Raw genomic sequence first — 15,549 nt, 5'->3', positions numbered from 1 at the left:
AATAGTTCTTTAAAGAATTATTCACTGAAAGGTTTTTTGAGAAACCAAAAATGGTTCTGTTGCATCACTGCAAAACCACAAAACATTATTTTTTAATAATGTTAAAGTTTATTTAGAAAAACTGTAATTTTTGTATTTTTTTCCTATTGATTTTGCCCTGGACATGTTTTTGGGGCATTCACTTTACTCCAGGTTTCTCTTGGATGACTGTGCAGCACTTCCAGTAACAGTTACAACAACAATCCCTCTAAAAACATCTACTAAATCACTCCGCTTCACCAGTTAACTTAACACACTATGTTCTTTTTAACCTATTCACCAATGTGCACATCCACCAAAAAAAATGAACATCCAAATCAAGGTCTGAGTGTTGCCGTCTCTACCCTTGAGAAAACAGATCTCTCCCTGCAGTCAAAGCCGTAAAACACATCCTCCCTTTCCTATGCTCTTGTTTTTGGAACCTGCTGACTTCTGACATGGGTTTTATTGCTTTGCCGTTCACAGACGAGAATCTGTTGCTAACACAGTGAGCTGCCTATGTAAGCAACATTTTAAGACATCACTCTTGACGCAAATGATTATCCTGAAGGTAGGCAACTCTTAAAATACCTTGTTGCAACATAAATTGCAGTTTCACTGAGAAGAAAATCTGAAAATGCAGATGAATTGAGATGAAATGCCGATATACAGTATCTGCAGCATGTGGCGTGATAGGGCTATGAAGAAATGGATGATTTAAATTTTAGTCCAGTTTGTTTACATTTCTAGGTTCCTGTTATTTACTTTTCAGGCATTCTGAAGGAAGGCATTCTGTGCCCAAAGCCCGTCAGCTGTAAAAATAAAATAAGGATTACTGAACTATATTATAAGAGAATACCATTTTAGTCTTTCTACTTAAAAAAATCACATTTAATTCAATGTGTTACTTGCCATTTCTTTGTAATTCTTTTCGAAATTCAAAATTTACTAGGAGTTTCTGAGTGACAATGGAAATCCAACACCAATTTATTTTTCAGTGCTGAAATGCTAAGGTTTGGAGGTGAAAAGCCACAATATGTTGAAGCAGGTTCAATAATGTTTTGGACTCTGCTGGACAGACAAACAGGCTAGAAACTATTTCTCCGTAGCTTTTTTGTTATGCAATTTAAGAACTATGAGGTAAAACTATGTGGTAAAAACAAGCATCCTACACAATGAAGACAGTTAGAGATGCATAATTCACTCTAAATGCATCAATTCACTCTGACCTGTAACACATTCTTCTATCATAATGTTTTCTTGCGTTAAATGACTTTGATGTATTGGAAGGATTTTTATTCTTAATTTTAAATCTCTCTGTACCTGGCAGGATAAGATAATGCAAAATCTGATTAATGACTCTAATTTTTTACACCGCAGTTTCTCAATACTTATCATTTCTGCTAGTGTTGGGGAGACTTTGCAATATGCATCACTTTTTCTTATACATATCTTGCAGTGATCACTAAATTTAATTCATATGGTGATATAATCCTATGGAAGGGAGTGAAAAGAGGGAATCATAAATTATAACATTTCCCAGAAAGTATTTCTTCCACATACAGACTTAAAGGTTCATCTTCTAATGAAAACATGACCGGTGTTTCCCCATGCAAACACAATGTTAATGCATTGCGAGTGTGCATGCAGTTTTTGAGGTGTTCTGAAGAGGTTTTAATGCATTGAAGAGCAATAGTGATAGTGATTATTGCTTTTAGCACACTCTCTTCGACTATAAAATATGACTGTAATTGACCACATAATTTTTCTGGTCTCTTTACAGTAAACAGTGAGGCCCCGACTGGGTTAAAAGGAAAACTGGATAAGCTCTGGAGCTCAGCGAGGATTTGGAGGACATCCAGTCTGTGCCTGCTGAAATTACTCCACTGGAGCTATGCAAAACGTCCTGGCCTGAGCGGTCCAGCATGATTCAATACCAGATGGCAGTAATTTAGCATTGGTCATTTTTATATAAGATATACATATGCATGAATGTTTACATTGGCGGTGCGCCTCAGAGTTGGGTGTTAAGCATATGATCCTTAAAGGAATAGCTTTTGTTACTGAAACAAAGCTTGCATATGACTTCAGAAGGGCTTGACTAGTCTCGGCCTCAGACGTCACACCCACGGACTGTTGGCTGAACATCTGACGCATATGGCACACTTATCTGGAAACACTTCAGGAGTTTCGAAGTCGTCATCTGGTTGGTTGAATTCTACAGGATGTCCGGGAGACGTGTGTGTCACAATCTTTAACGGCCTGCCTGGAAACAAATGCCATGACGCCAAACCCCCTCATGGAAGAAGAACGCTGTCATGTTTACAAGCGCTTACCAGGATCAACTAAACGCTGGATTTTCAAAAGTATGTGAAGTTCGCGGCTCCATTGTTACTGTAAACTTGCACAACGTTCTTGAATTAATCATTTATAGAAGCACGCCGGTCTGTTATTGTAGGGACATTGACTTTACATTTTCACGCTCCTAAACATGACGTAGAACAAAACGAACTGTGATTGGTTGCGTTACATTTCAGTCAAACGTCCTCTTGAGCGGTCCTTGGCCAATGAAAGCTGCGATGGAGTCCAGACCTTCTGCCGTCAGTCTGAAAAATATCAATACATATCGATATTGAAATATCTGAAACGCTTCCAATACTCATTTACCGCAGAATAGATAATCGAGACCAGCTGCTCTTCCTATCTCTCATCATTCCGACAGCGAGTCGACACACAAACCCGCCTCCTAATAAATTGAGTTATTTTTCGCTGCTTATTACACAGTCAATTACACACAAAATACTGTCAAAACGCCGGTCTTGGCAAGTATTCACGTAAACAGTTGAGAAAGAAAACGCATGTGTAACAGTAAAATGGATCAGTGCGTCAGGTCTTAAAGTGAAAGCAGCCTAATATACCTGCTGCCAAATTATGAGATAATATTAAAAATATCTATATGGCAGTTTTCGCCCATGGTATTGATGTCAAAATTGTGGCCAGAGAAAATAATGAGTGGCTAGTAACTTTGGAAAACTATTAAACACAGTGGCTGGTGAGCAAAAAAGTTAATGTCAAGCCATGTATAGAGCATATGTAAGCAATAAGGTACGAGGTTGTGCTGTATCGTAAATAAGTCCGCTTTGCATCGTGCCTAACAACGCCCTTCAGCCGTGACTTATTCATGATACAGCACTAGCCTCAAGTACCTTATTGCTTTTATAAAACGGTTACCACACAATACAAATATTAAAGCCAAAAATATGTATCAATGCAACTTTCATGAAGTAAACTTTCACTAAAAGCCCTCCTTCCGCCAGAAAAAATAGTCCCTGAATGTGAACAGCAACAGAAGTTACATTATTACGCCATTAGATGGCGGCAAAGACTGTCTTTATGAGTGTGTCAGTCAGTAGCGAAGACTTTTATATTGAAAAGACTGAATTGTTTTGAAAATGGAACAAGACGCAACTGACAAATGCTTTGACTAGTGCCGTCAGTCACGGGAAAACCCCTTAACTGTTAAAAGGACAAGATAATACATCGGACATTTAAACAGATTTTTTATTATGAACATAGGACTGACCTGAAGGAAAATGATAAATCTGAATGCAGGTAATAAACTCGATCTCTTTCTCACAATACTGTTCTACATAATACAGTAAGCTTCAATGAACAATATCAATTGAGAACATACAGTTTACATTGCTAAAAGTGGTTGCTAAGGGTGTTGTGTAGTGATACACAGAACCGTTGGGTGAAGCGGTGTTTTATCGTGAATAAATCGCAGCTATTGACCAATCAGAATCAAGGACAGGAACTAACCATTTTATAAATGGAATATAAGTCATGCGCTACTGTTATGGTAATTTCATTGTGTTTTGGGACTTTTACAGATGTGATCACCTCATGGAAGTTTCTTCAGAAATGATCTTTTTGTGTTCATATACAGCATGAGGGTGAGTAAATGGCTGAACTGTTCCTTTAATTCCTGAAACATCCTGTGTCTCTGGGTAGAGCTCCCCAACTGTGCTTATCGTATCATGAATAAGGACATCAGAACGATCCAAGTAGATGAAACCGAGCTATATTTAACTGGAATAGAGTGCTGCGGGCATGACATCAAAACCCACCGCTGGTTCACTCGAGATTTTCCTATGGGTTTTTATAATGGGGTTTTTCAATTTATGAGTGAAATAATGTCTGTGCTAAACATAACGTTTTGTTCTACAGTGTAAACTGCACACACACACCACAAATGTTCTTATCTAGTTATTTATTAGAAACTAAGTTTTTAAAAATAAACCTAACAGCTTCAAAATTCACATTTTCGATATGGGTGTGTGTGAATTACTTTGTTGAACAAAACATCCAAGCATCGTCAAGTTATGTTTACTACAGACCATATTTTACTCATAAACTGAAAAAACCCATAAGAAAATCTTGAGGGAACCGGTGGCGAATTAGTCTTCTGGGTTTTGATGTGACGCCTGCAGGACTCTGTGAAGGTCATGAAGCAATACGGCTTTAATATGCATAACTCAAAACAAGTTTTACTATTGAATTGGCCACAGGATTCCAGTAAGAGTAGAGAGAAGTAACAAAAACATTCCAGATTCTAAATTTAATCAATTCATTGTAATTCAAAAAAGTTCCTCCTCAAGTCTTCACTAAAGTTTGGAATGTTTTTGCAAAGAAATCTCTTCTGCTCACCAAGGCTGCGTTTATTTGACTGAAAACGCAGTAAAATCTGTAATACTGTGAAATATTATTACAGGTGTTTTCCATGTGAATTTATTCCTGTGATCAAAGCTGAATTTTCAGCATCATTACTCCAGTCTTCAGTGTCACATGATCCTTCAGAAATCATTCTAATATGATGATTTGCTGCTCAAGAAACATTTATTATTATTATAATGTCATTTACACCCTCATGTTGTTGCTGTATGAATGTCTTTCTTCCTTGAACACAAAAGGAGGCTTTTTGAAGGAACTTCATTCAGCTTTTTGGAGTTCATAGTGAACACATCTGTAAAGCTCCAAAAAAAGAAAGAAAAAAAACATAAAAAGATCATACAAGTTTTGCACAAGTCTTCTGATAGCGTTCTGTGATGAACAGGCAAAGTTTAAGTCATTATTCAGTCAAAATAACTGCATACAAGTTTGGAACAACATTAAGGACATGAACCTCATTTTATTAGTCATTATTAAAGTGACTCTACTGGAAATGCATCAGAAAACCAGACATTGCTACCAAGACGTTGTGAAATTTCGCAACCATACTGCGATGAAAGTCTTGTTTTACTATGATGCTATGATTTTCACTAACATGTCTGCAGTGAGTAATTGTCTGTCTGTCTTCCAGCTGCGCATGTTTCTGTCGTCGTGCAGCTGCACAGTGAGTAAAATACTGTGATGTCATCGCTGACGTGCCTCTTGTGACAAAAATATCATTATAAAACATTTTAATAGTTTTAACCATTGTCTGCCTAGAAAAGTCCCACCTTTTCTACAGAATAAGGGTGTTAATGTCAAAATGAGTCTAAAAATAATTGTTCTGTGGTAATCACCAGTATGTCACAGAAAGTATTATTTTAGTATTATTTATATAGTATTATAGTATCTATTAATATTTTAAATTAGCTTTTATTATTCTTTTTAGCTTTCATTTTAGTTTAAGTTTTAGTAGCCTAATTTTGTTTTGGATTTAGTTTGATTTTTATTAGTTGAATTTTTTTATATTTCTATTTAACTTTTTATTTTTTCAAAATCTCTTATTTTTTTAAGTTTTAGTAATTTTGTTTTGGTTTTAGTTTGATTTTTATTCATTGTATTTTTTTATTTCTATTTAATTATTTTTATTTTTGATGGATTTTTTTTTGCTATTTTAGTACTTCAACTTATTAATTACTTATTTAATTATAAAAATTTTTGTGTACATTTTTAAGTTTAAGTTTTTCATTATATATATATATATATATATATATATATATATATATATATTAGGGATGCACGATATATCGGCCACCATATCGGTATCGGAGAATTTGGAAATAGGAGAATTTGGCTAATATATTAAAGCCGATAAATTATGGATTATTTCCTTCAGCTGAGACACTTCAGATGCGTACTGTTTGCTATTATGGTTTGAAAATGATTGGAGTCATCCAGAAAATACAGTTAAATGCAACATGTGCAGCGCAAATCTGTCATATCGGCTACATAAAATTATAATGAGAACATCAGTTGTATACTTGGGACATGGCTTTTAGTGGTGAGACTTTTGTTTTTGTAATCAGTCTCTCAAAAATGATATATAAATTTGGATTTAGATTTATCGGCCAATATATCGGTTATCGGCTTTCAGATATAAAGAATTATTGGTATTGGCCAAAACTTTAATATTGGTGCATCCCTAATATATATATATATAAATATATATATATATATATATATATATATATATATATGAAATATAAAGAATTATCGGTTATCTGTATCGTCAAAAATTTTCATATCGGTGCATCCCTAATATAGAACATCATTATAATTGTGTGTTTGGGACATGGCTTTTAGTGGTAAGACTTTTGTTTTTGTAATCAGGCACTCAAAAATTATTTAAAAATCTGGATTTAGATTTATCAGCAAATATATCTGTTATCGGCTTTCAAATATAAAGAATTATCGGTTATCAGTATCAGCCAAAATTTTCATATCGGTGCATCCCTAATATATATATATAGCTTTATTACTGATAGCTAATAGTTTTAGTTAACAACAACTGGTCCCAGATCATGCAATATTAAACCAGAAACATTCCTTTACATTTCAATGTTCTTACTTTCTCTATCATGCATACACATTTCATCATAAATATACACTTATAGATGGCATGAAGCGTATTTATATTTGCAAATCCATATTTCTTATGGATTTTTATCTGCAGAAATGTTTTGGCTTCTCAAACGGTGAACAAAAAACATGCAATGCACCAATTTTGAAATATTAAGAGAGAACTTATAAGTTAAAAAAAGTTAAATTCATATGCTCAGAACAGTTGTCTACCATTTCCTGTTTCACAGCACTGACTTCTTGACATAATTTACTACTAAAGGTCAAAATATGTTATTTATCACTGATGAGCAAAACAATCTTGGGAAGAACGATGATCTCAAACACAGATATTCCTACTTATAATTCCCTAAATAGTGAGAACATCCTTTTTTTCCCTCTGAAAGTAGGAACAGATGGAGATTATGAAGCTTCCAATAGGACAAAAAAAAAAAAAATACAGTGATTTTAGCAGACGGTGCAAGAATCAGTTTGTTTGTGTTTGTGATGTAAATTATATGTGTGCAAACTATTGTATGGACCAAAAATCTAAATATCTTCTTATATGTTCTGGAGAAGGAAAAAAGTCATGTTTCATTTTTAAGTGATCATGCCAAGTGCCAAATGTGTGTAAAAAAGGACATTGTGATGGGGACAAAATATATGCCTATTTTTAAATAAAAATAATGCAAAATGTCAGTGGATTTGCAGTCTGATTGGTTCTGAAAAGGCTCCGATATGGTGCACAATAGTGTTTTTGTATGAACAACCCAAGTTCAAATCCGGCTCTGGTAATCTCTGATCACACCATCCTTCCTTTCACCTTTTTGATCAATAACGATCTCAAATGAAGTGCAAAATATAGTTTCAAGTTTGATACCCTTCTTAATGATCCATTGATGCATTTGGCACACACTTTCATACAGCAGCTTACACAGATTATGCATTTATCTGTGTTTTCTGGAAATCAAACCAGTAACCTTGACTTCACCAGTTGAGGTACAGGAACACCTCAACGCGAGCCAAACACAATGCTTTTCCCTACGGACACATTTGCTGTACTGTTTCTGTACAATAGACCTATAAGTTTTAATACAAGCAGGGTTTTCCTGTTTCTTGTTTGTTGCCATCGAAAAGCTGAGGCACTGAAGCCGAAACATATTTTTAGTCACCTGGTCTCGAAACACCTCTGGATGACCTTCCATGAACGTCTGTAAAGCTCTTGAAAAGTGACAATAGTTTTCCTGGCTCTTTAGTAGTCGTACTTGAGTTTAGGAAATGACTCCTTCCCTGAGGAATTACACTTTTTCTGATCTATTGATGAGTTAAGAACTAGTTTTGTTGGTTATATATAATTGTACAGCATCTGCGAGCTTCATTTGGCCAAGCTATTGTTTTTAATGATGTCTCCTCTGAGAAACGGCATTGAAAATCGTGTTGGATCGGAGATCGTTTCTTAAAAGTGCTGGAAAGTTCATGGATGTATTCATGGAAGCTGGTGACAGGTTGTTGATGTGAGCTAAACACAATGTTAACACAAAAAAACAACGATGTTCTTCTGGGATTTGTTCGTATTCACATTTACTACGAGATTTTACACTTCTCAGTGATTTATAATTTCTTTTTGGTACAACAGCTTGTCATTTCTTCAACTTCAAGATTGTCATACTTATTGAAAGTCTACTATTTTGAACAAAATGTCATTGGCACTCATTTTATTTTAGTAATGTGATGTATTTCTGAGTGAAACAAAATATTCAATGAAAAAATGTTGTTTTATCCATCAGGTATAAATTGGATGGTGAAAAGAGTTTCTGCAAGACATATCAAGGGCATTTTACTTTTGAGTATTTGGAAAATGGAAAGCAATAAAAGAAAATCCTGAACATGAAAAACAGATGGAAGTTTTGTTGACTCGTTATAATGTTTTACTCTGAAATAAGGGTTGAACAGTTAAGAAACTAATTCATCCAATAAAATGAAAACAACCTTTTTATAAGACTTTATACTTGTTCTTTAATGAATGAAAAACAAAATAGTTTATTAAACTTTAGCACTTTCCAAAGATGCAAAACGCTGTGAAGACTTTAACATTTAGTAATGGGAGACACTTTTCACCATCTAGGCTAATCGATTCCTAACGAGTAAAATTCAGCCCTACACTTTTTTTTTTTTTTTTTACTGTTACATTAACTTAATATTGTGTGTCATTTAAAACTGAAATATGTAGCCTAATAATGAGTAACTGCACTAGTGCACTGTTCTTTAATTTTACATGCTAAATAAGTTATATTTAAAGTCCCCGTGAACCGGAAGTTGCAACCGACTTTACCTGGCTGTACGGGCGGTACGCAGGGAAGGAGACCGGAGGCCATTACATGATAGGCTGAGAGGTGCCGCACGTGATTAAGTTAGCCGATACACTTTCTCCACTGGTAAGAGATACAGACCCTCTCATCTCCCTATAATAATACAATCTCTGACTTTACTTCAGTGTTGTGATGTATTTCCAAGTTAAACGGAATACTGAACAGAGAGCAGGGTTTTATTTAGCGCATCTCCTCTTCTCATAGCAGACTGACGGTTGGAGGAGGGGAGTGTCAAACTGACGTCATCAGAGAGGAAGCGCCATTCCAGAACAGAAGCAAATTTCAGATTCTGATTAACGTTAAAGTAATTTTTTTTTCTGTGTATTCAATTGCACGGATTAATTGTTCACCACAAGACTAGCAAAAAAAAGTAGCTAAATAGGGTCAATTTTAATTTCATGACGACTTTAACATGTGTTAAATTGAACGGCTAAGTAGCCCCGCCTCTTTTCAGCGCTCCGCCCGTTGTGTTCTGTCTCTTGAACCGGTTTGAATTTCCACAGCAAAAGGTAAGATCTTATGGATTTACGAATAAACCACTCGTTTTAAAATCTTCCCGGTCTACTGACATTTGTTATGAGATCCTTCAAATATTACAATGCTCTTGATAACTTTCGTTAACTCTACAATAAGAAAATCCACTTCACCAGCTAGGCTACTAGACCCTTTTCACAGGCTGTGGTGACGCGTTTTAACGGTCATCAATATCGTAAATCCTGCAAAGTTTTTTTTTGTTTTCATTTAAAAAAAAAAAAAAAAGTAGCCTATGTTTATAATTAGTATTATATTACCGTTGCATTACAAAAAAAAAGAAAAAAAAAAAAAAGAAAACTAGTTAAAGCTGCTGTGAGGGTGTTTCTAATACAGAGGCTATGGAAATGACGGTAAAAATGACATCTTTCTCTCTTCTGACTGCTCAATCGCTCTCTATTTTTTATGAAAACACTATTGTGGAGTTTTTCTTTTGCTATTTGTACAAATGGAAACACAAAAAATGTATTTATCGAAGTCTCATTCACTGCTATAAAAGTTTACCCAACTATATTCCACTTATGAGAAACACGGAAATATGAAAAGGGTCTAATACTGTTTGACAGCGATGGCATGTCCCAAATGGCACACTTCATGTGCACTTTCGTTCTTGTGGACTTACAATGGCCGCTGCGGGCACATGTCCATTAAGTCCGCAAGACCGTAGGGTGTCCCATTGGTCATTTAAGCTTAAAGAAGGGTGCTCGTGAGCTCCCCCTTTGCGGCTGCTATGCGCCCTCGATGTGCACTTCTGCTGAGCCCACAAGGCTGGCCCTGTCCCAAATGGCACACTTCTATGCACTTTCGGTCGATGGCTGCCGCGTGTGCATGTCCGTTAAGTCCACAAGACTGTAGGGTGTCCCATTTGTCAATTTTAGGCTTCAGAAGGGTGCTCGTGAGCGCCCCTTTTGCGACCGATATGCGCCCTCGATGCGCACTTTTGCTGAGCCCGCACTGGTGCGAGACTTCTTCCCGACAGTCAAAGCGACGTTACGTCACGAAAGTGCGGACTCGTAGGAAGGCCGTGAGTGTTTAGGGTGCCATTTGGGACTGGGCCACTGAGCTATACACAGAGGACTTTACCCGACAGTCAAAGCGGCATTACGTCGTGAAAGTGCGGACTCAGAGGAAGACCGTGAGGGTTTAGAGTGCCATTTGGGACAGGGCCATAGAAATATACAGAGCTACGGCAAAAATATAAGTTCAAAATTTAAATTCGCGTTTGTTTCTCTGGCGCATAAGTTCCATAGATGAGACTAATTGGTTCCAGTGCCACAACTTGAAATTAGTTGGAACAAATTTATTTTTGAATGGTCAACTTAAAAATTTGTGTTAATGCTACAAAAGAGCTATTCTAACTCGATTTAGTTCAACAAAATTTCATTCACTTGTCACAACCCAATCTGTTGTGTTTTTGTTAAGCCAAAACCTTTGTTTTTAGCGTGCATAATTTAAATTTGCCGATTAACATCAACTGCAAGGTATAATTTTTTATTTGTTTAGAAAATTTTGTAATATTTTTCATATAGTTTAAACGTCTAATAAACCTCAGCATCAGGAATGTAATATTTCAATCAGACCTATTTCAAGGGCAGATTTAGTCAACACACCATTCTCAAAGTGCATTTCTAAACCTCACGTGGATGTGGACTTCATGGGTTTCGTGCCGAGTCAACACCCCATAGCCGTGCCATCTCTGTTTCTGGGCAAAAAGATGGCATTTCCTCAATGATAGCTGCTTCCTCAATCTGTCTCCAGCTGTCACACACAAGGTCCTTTTCAGAGTTTGAAGGTTTACTTTGAATTGCATTAAAGGGGTGTAATTTATTAAAATACTAGCTTACTTCAATATACAAAGTAAACCAGATTTGTTTGTTTGAGTGTCTAGACCAGTGACAATGGCTTCATCTGAAATTGCATACTTCACTACTTTGGCGATAAAACAGTATGTGACAAAAAAAATATCCCTCCATCCGTGTCCCAAGGCACAGTATGTTGAAAAGTGTATGCCAAAAGTCCCCGAATGGTCCACTATTTCCGATAGATTTCCGAAGTGTGGATCTGTGCACACTATAACGGCTAATATTGCTGACAGAACAGAATGCTACCATGCATTAATATATTTAGAAAAAACGATGGCAAGTTCCGCTTCATGGCGACCTTAAGTCTGTCCAGTGAGAAGCCTGTTTTTTTACAGTTCTGTCTGGTGACGCCAAAAGAAGCAGAAATGACACACTGACATTAAATTAGAGAAACTCAAATAGTGTCATTTCTGATGATGACACCAGTTACTCATGATATATTCACTGATCTGTGCACATTTAGGACCATCTGCTCTGATGCAACAGGGATTTGCCAAAGAAAATATGAACATCTGTTAGTCAAGGCTTGGTTTGTCAAGGATTTATGTGGATCTGTTGTTCTATTTCCTGTAGCTCATCTGGCGATATTTTGATTCCCTTGGAGCACAAACTGATTCAATTTATTTCTTGACGTTGATTTAGATAATAATAAGTTGGACAGATGTATAAATGCAAATGAGGAAGAATAAACAAAAATGTTGTTCGACACCATGATACATTAGGAAGTTGAGACAGCTGCAAGATAATCGAAATACAAATTATTTTTTAATGTTTTTTAAAATAAATATATGCTCACCAGTACTGCATATTTGATCAAAAATACAGTAAAATTGTGAAATATTATTACAATTTAAAATGACCATTTTCCATGTGAATATATTTTAAAATGTAATTTATTTCTGTGATTAAACCTGAATTTTCAGCATCATTACTCCAGTCTTCAATGTCACATGATCCTCCAGAAATCATTCTAATATGATGATTTGCTGCTCAAGAAAGATTTATGATTATTATCAGTGTTGAAAACAGTTGTGCTGATTCATATTTTTGTCTTTAATGAATAGAAAGTTCAAAAGAGCAGTATTTATTTGAAATAGAAATCTTTTGTAACATTATAAATGTCTTTAGTGTCACTTTTGATAAATTTTATATGTCCTTGCTGAATAAAAGCATTAATTTCTTTAGAAAAAAAAAAAAAAAACAGTAGTGTATTTGGGATAGATGTTTATTAAATGATTACTTGACAGCAGCTCCATGTAAATCTCATGGGAAAGAGCAAAGATAGAGGATTGTGTGGAGTCCAAAGTCCCGGATAGCTGAAATGATCGGAATGTGGAATGTGATTCATGGCTCAGTTCTTCCACAACAGATACGCTGGTTTTGCTTGGCTGAATATTCAGGTTCCAAGCAAAAAAAAAGTCATTACATAATGGCACTAAAGAAATTAACCGTATTATTTCATTATAACTTGTCTATGTATTACATAAACTCAATCCAGTAGACAGGCCACACACTGACACATGCTGCTTGGAATGAAGCACATGCCCGAATCATTTCCGCCCATCGTTTCCAATCTGTCAAAGACCACCAGACTCTCCCACCCAACCACTCCAGAAACCAGCTCTTTTTACTCAAGTTTAATTACTTGATGTTCTCGCTTTGAATGTTCAGACATAAACGGTGCGTGTTTTCATGGGCTGAGAGAATCAAAATGATACCAGACAGACTGTTATTCTTCCCTGACAACAGATACATGTGCATTAAACTACAGAAACAAAAATCTGAACACAATAAAAAACTGTTATCACTTTACAGTAAGGATCTATTTATTAACGTCAGTTAACTAACTAAGATTAATAAATGCAGTAGAAGTAGGCCTATTCATTGTTAGTTCAAGTTAATTTCAACATAATGCATTTCAAAATCAAAGCTGTATCTGTTAACATCATTTAATGATGATCTTTGAACTGCAACCCGAATTCCGGAAATGTTGGGACGTTTTTTTAAATTTGAATAAAATGAAAACTAAAAGACTTGCAAATCACATGAGCCAATATTTTATTCACAATAGAACATAGATAACATAACAAATGTTTAAATTGAGAAATTTTACACTTTTATCCACTAAATGAGCTCATTTCAAATTTGATGTCTACCACAGGTCTCAAAAAAGTTGGCACGGGGGCAACAAATGGCTGAAAAAGCAAGACATTTTGAAAAGATTCAGCTGGGAGAACATCTAGCAACTACTTAAGTTAATTGATATCAGGTCTGTAACATGATTAGCGATAAAAGGGATGTCTTAGAGAGGCAGAGTCTCTTAGAAGTAAAGATGGGCAGAGCTGTGAAAGAGTGCATAAAAAGATTGTGGAAAACAATGTTCCTCAACGTCAAATTGCAAAGGCTTTGCAAATCTCATCATCTACAGTGCATAACATCATCAAAAGATTCAGAGAAACTGGAGAAATCTCTGTGCGTAAGGGACAAGACCGAAGACTTTAATTGGATGCCCGTGGTCTTCGGGCCCTCAGACGACACTACATCACTCATCGGCATGATTGTGTCAATGACATTACTAAATGGGCCCAGGAATACTTCCAGAAACCACTGTCGGTAAACACAATCCGCTGTGCCATCTGCAGATGCCAACTAAAGCTCTATCATGCAAAAAGGAAGCCATATGTGAACATGGAAGTGCCGTCGTGTCCTGTGGGCCAAGGCTCATTTAAAATGGACTGTTTCAAAGTGGAAAAGTGTTCTATGGTCAGACGAGTCCAAATTTGACATTCTTGTCGGAAATCACGGACGCCGTGTCCTCCGGGCTAAAGAGGAGGGAGACCTTCCAGCGTGTTATCAGCGTTCAGTTCAAAAGCCAGCATCTCTGATGGTATGGGGGTGCATAAGTGCATACGGTATGGGCAGCTTGCATGTTTTGGAAGGCACTATGAATGCTGAAAGGTCTATAAAGGTTTTAGAGAAACATTTGCTCCCCTCCAGACAACATCTATTTCAGGGAAGGCCTTGTGTGTTTCAGCAGGACAATGCAAATCACATACTGCAGCTATTACAACAGCATGGCTTCGTAGTAGAAGAGTCCAGGTGCTGAATTGGCCTGACTGCAGTCCAGATCCTTCACCTATAGAGAAAAATACGTCAAAGATGACCACAAACTCTTCAGCAGTTGGAAACCTGGCAACAATGGGACCAAATTCCAACACCAAAACTCCAGAAACTCATAACCTCGATTCCCAGACGTCTTCAAACTGTTTTGAAAAAAAGAGGAGATGCTACACCATGGTAAACATGCCTCCGTCCCAACTATTTTGAGACCTGTAGCAGGCATCAAATTTCAAATGAGCTCATTTTGTGCATAAAATTGTAAAATTTCTCTGTTTAAACATTTGTTATGTTTTCTATGTTATATTGTGAATAAAATATTGGCTCATGTGATTTGAAAGTCTTTTAGTTTTCATTTTATTCAAATTTAAAAAACGTCCCAACATTTCCGGAATTCGGGTTGTAAAATGAATTAAAGAACTGCATTTTTATTAACTAACACTGACAATGATTAATAAATATTGTAAGAAAAATATTGCCCAATGTTAGTTTATGTTAGCTAATGCATTAGCTAATGTTGATAAATGACACTTTATTGTGAAATATTACCAGAACTCTGGCATACAATAAACTGTGTTTTCAGGAGAGAAGCCTGTTTTAATAAACGTCAGGTTGGGGCAAGGATTTTATATGTTGTAATTTTATACTATAAAGATATATTATGCAATTATATTGCATTATGTATTATATTATTAATGTAATATTTTTAATGTTACAAAATCACTGTTAGGCAAAACAATGGTTTGATCTTTTTGTATTTGCTTAGTTTTAACTGTTTCTTCAGTTGATTTGATTGTTTTATGGTGTAATTGCTGTTCCACTGC

At 35.9% G+C, this 15,549-nt stretch overlaps 1 long non-coding RNA gene across 1 annotated transcript; it reads left to right on the top strand.

Moving 5' to 3' along the window:
* Positions 1 to 7,545, top strand: LOC127502908 (uncharacterized). Its single transcript, XR_007926953.1, has 2 exons — positions 1 to 589; positions 1,802 to 7,545. It is a non-coding gene; the product is annotated as an uncharacterized LOC127502908 (long non-coding RNA).
* The last annotated feature ends 8,004 nt before the right edge of the window (positions 7,546 to 15,549 follow it).

The sequence above is a fragment of the Ctenopharyngodon idella genome, chromosome 20 (assembly GCF_019924925.1).
Source record: "Ctenopharyngodon idella isolate HZGC_01 chromosome 20, HZGC01, whole genome shotgun sequence".
In the NCBI taxonomy this organism is placed as follows: domain Eukaryota; kingdom Metazoa; phylum Chordata; class Actinopteri; order Cypriniformes; family Xenocyprididae; genus Ctenopharyngodon; species Ctenopharyngodon idella.
Note: the sequence above shows the minus strand (reverse complement) of the source record. Positions and strands in the feature narration are given on the sequence as shown.